We start from the raw sequence: 5,174 nt of genomic DNA on the forward strand, positions 1-5,174 counted from the left end.
ATTTCCCATCTTTGCCTGCAAAACAGCAACCCTGAGCTAGCGCGCCGCCATAAATACTGGGCCCCATAAAGCCACTGCCGTATACATTCACCTTTTTGTGCGTGTATGTCTGATTCACTGGTGCTCTGGCAGCCTTCCAGGATCGAGGAGAGGGAAAAATCATCCTGAACATCCCAACAGCCTCAGTTTGATCTGCGGTACCGAGCGACTCATTTCCACTTCACACGCTCTGCTGAGCTGGGCCACAGAAAGGCAAATCCCAGGCGAGGCAGGGGTGGGCGGGAGAGGAAGGAGGGTGCAGGAGAGGGAGGGAGGGCGGGAGCGAAGAGCAGCGAAGGGCCGCATCTATTAAGCTGTTTTTCTTTTGGTGAAAAGAAGCATTTATCAGTGATTTCATATATCATGTGAGAGGTGGCTTCCTGACAATTTCTAAGAATCCAAACAACCCACTGACATCATCTGCTAAATATAGCTCTGCCTTTACTTTAGGTGAATAAATAATGTCGCTGGAAGGGAAGAGGCTCTCTTCGGTTACATGTTTATTGTGATCAGGCTGTCAAGCTTGTGTCATCCAAAGAATAATGTCCAAGGAGGAAGGGCGGGCAAAGAATCTTCAAACCCTTTCAGGAGGTCACTGTTGAAGACCCATTCCTGCTGCCTTCCCAGCTGCACCCGGCTCTGAGAGGGAGGTGGGGGATTCAGGAGTTGGGGGTCTTGGAAGCCCTGACAAGTAGGGGTGTGTGTGTGCTGCTTGTATGTCTGCTCTGCCCTCCAAACCAATAAGGAAAAGTGACTGGTCTCTCCGGGGCAAATGCACAGAATGAGGACATTCAAGACAGACACGGCCATGAGCTTTCCATGAGGCTGGGGTGGAGGTGAGCGGGGATCAGAGAGAGAGCAGGGTGGGGACTGGAGTGAAGATGGCCAAGGCATATCCCCGCATTCGGCAGGCCTTCGGGTAACGATGCTTATCCAACAGCGGCTGGAGATTCCACCCTCCAGAGCGTTGGCGTTTAGCATGCTGTGTTGAAGCCACAGGGAGAATTCAGACTTATAAGGAGACCAAGAGCTCTCTGCCTCCTCTCCCAGGATACGCTTCTCCCCGGCTCACTCCAAGGCTCCCATCGAGGAGGGGGCCATCCGACAGGGCTTGTAGGCACTTGGAGGAAGAGCAGCTCTAGGGAGAAGAAAGGCAAGAAAATTAGTGCGGGGAGATAAGGAGGCTGTGAGCAAAATAGCTACTGGAAAGTGCTGGCGCCCTACTAACATCTGCAAGATTTCTCCTCACAGTCAGGGACACAATAGAGGTGGCTACTATGGAAACAGGTGTAAAAGCGCAGAGAAAGGAGAGGGCTGGGTGGAAAGAGGAAGGAGGAAAAGGCACACAACACTTTTAAGTCATCAAAGGGGAATACCACAGCACTTTCCATCTCCGAGAGGAACGTTGAATGCTACGAGCAGGGGAGGGGTCGGGGCTCTCAGACAGCGCAATCCCTTTCCCCCAGAAGCCTGGGTATTGAACCTGCTTTCCTGCGGTCAAGATCGTGGACCAGGAAAGCATCTCTAGGCTGCTCTAGTCTTAACGTCCGCAGCAGACTGCACGCCCTGCTCCGTTTGGCCATGGCCTTCGGTAATGACCTTGGAGAGATCGGGTCATTTTTCCGTGTCGTGGTTTTATCACTGACCTTCCTCCAGGGAGGCATGATGAAGCACTTTGTTCAAGGAAGAAGGGATAGTGCTGTTTAAGGCAGACACATGATGGAATGTCAACAGCCCTGGGTGCAGCTGAGCAAGACGCGTGCTACCGCAGCCAGTGCCCCGAACGCATCCCAGAGAGCCAGGGAGGCAGAGGCCCAAGCTGTGTTCACACCTAACCAACGTCACTTTGCTTCAATGTGGGTATTAATGAAATGAAAGTGTTTTCTCCGGCAGAGGGGTGTTTTAATGAGTCGTTCATTTTTCATCCCAGGACTTAGAAACACGGTGCAGCAGACATAGGTGCTCTCAATAGAAATAAGATGTGAGCCTCATATGTAACTTCCAATTTTCTAGTAGACACATTAAAAAGCTAACCAGGAACAGATTAAATCAATTTTAATCTAGTTGATTTGGCTCCAGTATACTCAAACTATGATCATTTCAACATAATCAATATAGAAGTTATAAATGAGATATTTTATCTTCCTTGTTTCCATACTGAGTCCTTGAAATCAGGTGCATGTTTGACACTTAACAGTAAGAGATCTCAATGAGCCACGTCTCAGGGGCTCAATAGCCCCATGTGGCTAAAGACTACTGTATCAGACAGCACGGCTCTGTATTTTCCATTACAGATATATAAAGAAAGAACACAAAGAAGTGAAAATGGAAAGTGGGTCTATTTGGCTTAGGCACTGATTCTCCCCACTTGCCTTGTCTCACAGTGGGAGCAATCATTACACCCACACACGCAGTTTGAACAGATAATCAACCTCAAATAGCTGTCTTTGCCCTTGAACAGTGGCCATCCTGTGGTTAGGATGAAGGAGAATTTCCGCCTAACAGCCTCAGCCTCTGGGCCAGTGAAATCAGACAGACCGAGTTCATGTCACGTCTCTATCACTTTCTGAGACCGTTTCTTACTCTTTCTGAGTTGTCCTCAGTTGTGAAATGAAAACACTGTTCGTTGGGTCACAGGTTTGCTTTTCAGATTAAATAAGGTGAAGTCCAGCAGCAGGTCTACCATCAAACAGATGTCAGTGAGGGGAGCTCATGTCCCATCCTTCCCCAGCTCTGGTCTACCAGTCTGCCCTCAGATAGCGAATCTTCTCGAGGCCTCTGTGAATGAAGACACTGGAATCATACACTTCTTCCCATGGTGGGAAACTGTTAGAGTAGAAACACGACTTTAAGGACTGGGATCAGCCTTCTCTCACTGATTCAGTTCAGGCTCGTAGCTGCATGTTTTCCCAGCACAGGAAGATACCAAGACTCAGTCAATCAGAAACAGCCCTTCTTCTGATGGCCATGGACCACATGGTTAAGATATTTTGAAAAGATAATTCAAATGCATCCTTTATTTAAAAAAATTTTTTTGTTTTCTTTTGGGGGTGGGAGGTAATTAGGTTTATTTATTTATTTTAAATGGAGGTACTGGGAGTTGAACCCCAACCCTGTGCATGCTGAGCATGTGGTCTACCACCGAGCATATCCTGCGCCCTTAAAGGGGTCCTTAATGTTCTGAAGCTCTCAATACAGTAGCCATTAGCCACATGTGGCCATTTCATTCCTTTGGTTAACTTGTTTTCTCAGTCACACGAGCCACGTCTCAGGGGCACAGCAGCTACATGCTGCCAGAGGCTGCCAGCCGGACAGTGCAGAGACACTGGGACGTCCCGTCGTCACAGAACGTTCTTTTGCACAGTGCCGCTCCAGGGCTTTCAGTCTTGCCTTCAAAATGCAACCAACACAAAACCCAGAAGGGGCAGGACTTTGAGAGTAAGCAGGTCTAAGGTCAGACTGGATGAGTGTGAGCCCGACTTCACCCCTTTGGAGATACATCGACTTTAAGTTCCTTAACCTTTCTGTGCCTCAGTTTAATCATCTAGAAAGTGGGGATAATATTAATTGAACTGAATTCATTGGGCTGTTGTGAAAACTAAGGAAGGGAAGCCAGATGAAGTGTTTACTACAGTGCCTGATGTGGTAAATTCTAAATAAATATTATGTACTATTATTAATTCTGCCCCATTAACTGTATCTAAAAATAAGAGAGGATTGGGTTCTTCTGAAAGGGGAAGTTGTCCTTGGTTAACTTAAGAAAACTTCTTAAGAGAGATAATCCCTTGAGCTGTGATTCAAAGGAAGGTAGGGGTCTTCCATTCATTTGAAGCAACTACTCATAGGCATCCTTGAGCATTTACTATGTACAAGACACTGTTGCAGACACAAAGATGGCCCTTAGTCTAGGAGAGGAGAAAGATAGACCATGTTGTCGTGAGTAAAGGCAGTGAAGGGCTGATGCACAGCGTGTCTGCTGAGCTAGAAAGGGACCCTAATCTCAGCTGGGAGGCCAAGGAGGCCGTTTCAGAGGGCGCAGCCCCTGAGCAGACCCTTAGAAGGAAGGGCAGGACAGGCAGGAGGAGGCGGGCAGAGTGCAGGAGTCATCAAGTGGCGGCTGCAGCCCAACATCTCAGCCTCTGCATCCCCGGGGACAGTTAATCAGCCTCTTGCTAATGGGAAGATGGGCTCCAGCCTGTGCCTGGGTGCCCCCTGCATGGGCAGAGCCCCTCTGGAGTGAGGATGGCCCCCCCATCACCATGATTAAACCAATAGCCCTGACACCCCACTACAGAGGCAGAAAAACTGGGAGATCAGATCAAATTTAAGCACAAGGAATCAGGCAGCCAGCCCCAGTATTATCCTGGCTGTTGTTCATTCTTTTAAGGTAGCAAGTTTAGCCCAGTGGCTCATCTAAAAAGGGCCCGTGTGTCTGCATCTACTGACAGACCTTAAGTAGTCTGCTGTTCTCTTGGTTTGCACCAAGGATGAGAAAGAAAAATCCTTGTACTTTCTGTCTGGGTGGCAGCCCAGGTTGAATAGGGGCTACATCAACAAAAAACCAATAAACAAACAAAAAACAAAAATAAAACAAAACAAACAAAAAGCAAAAAACCCAAACAAAAACTTTTTAACAACTTTAACAACAACAAAAAAAGCAGAAAAAATTAAAAATTAGAAACAAAAAAAAAAAAACAAAAATAAAAAATAAAAAGGGCCTGTGTGTCCCAGGGAAGGAAGTGCAGGGTGAGCCAGGAGTTGGGGGTCAGGACGGGCCTGTCTGTCTCGAGGCCACGGGCAGATACCCCAGCCTTCTGCCTCCATCTGTATGTGGGTCCAGCACTGCCAGCCCAGTTGGAAATGAAAACCCAGAAGGGTGTGTTTCTGGTGACTGGGAATCCCTGAGAGGCCTTACAGGCCTGGGAAAGCAATGAGCCTGTGCAGTCCTGGTGGTCAGGAGGGAGGAGGCCAGACCAGCATTTCCACAGGCTTCTCCCGGCGTCTGGGGGCTCAGGCCTCCCCAAAGCCCGGAGGTTAGGTCATCGAGCTCCTACATGGATGAAACATGTTGCTCCAGACCCACACTTACGCCTGAGGATGGAAACATTGGATTTCCCCTCAGGGCTTCTGATTCC

The 5,174-nt window shown here is 48.4% G+C and overlaps 1 pseudogene; it reads left to right on the top strand.

The window, feature by feature from the left end:
* Positions 1-4,471: 4,471 nt before the first annotated feature.
* Positions 4,472-4,592, top strand: LOC116279495 (small nucleolar RNA SNORA31; annotated as a pseudogene).
* Positions 4,593-5,174: the final 582 nt, after the last annotated feature.

Source organism: Vicugna pacos, chromosome 11 (assembly GCF_048564905.1).
Source record: "Vicugna pacos chromosome 11, VicPac4, whole genome shotgun sequence".
NCBI classification, from domain to species: domain Eukaryota; kingdom Metazoa; phylum Chordata; class Mammalia; order Artiodactyla; family Camelidae; genus Vicugna; species Vicugna pacos.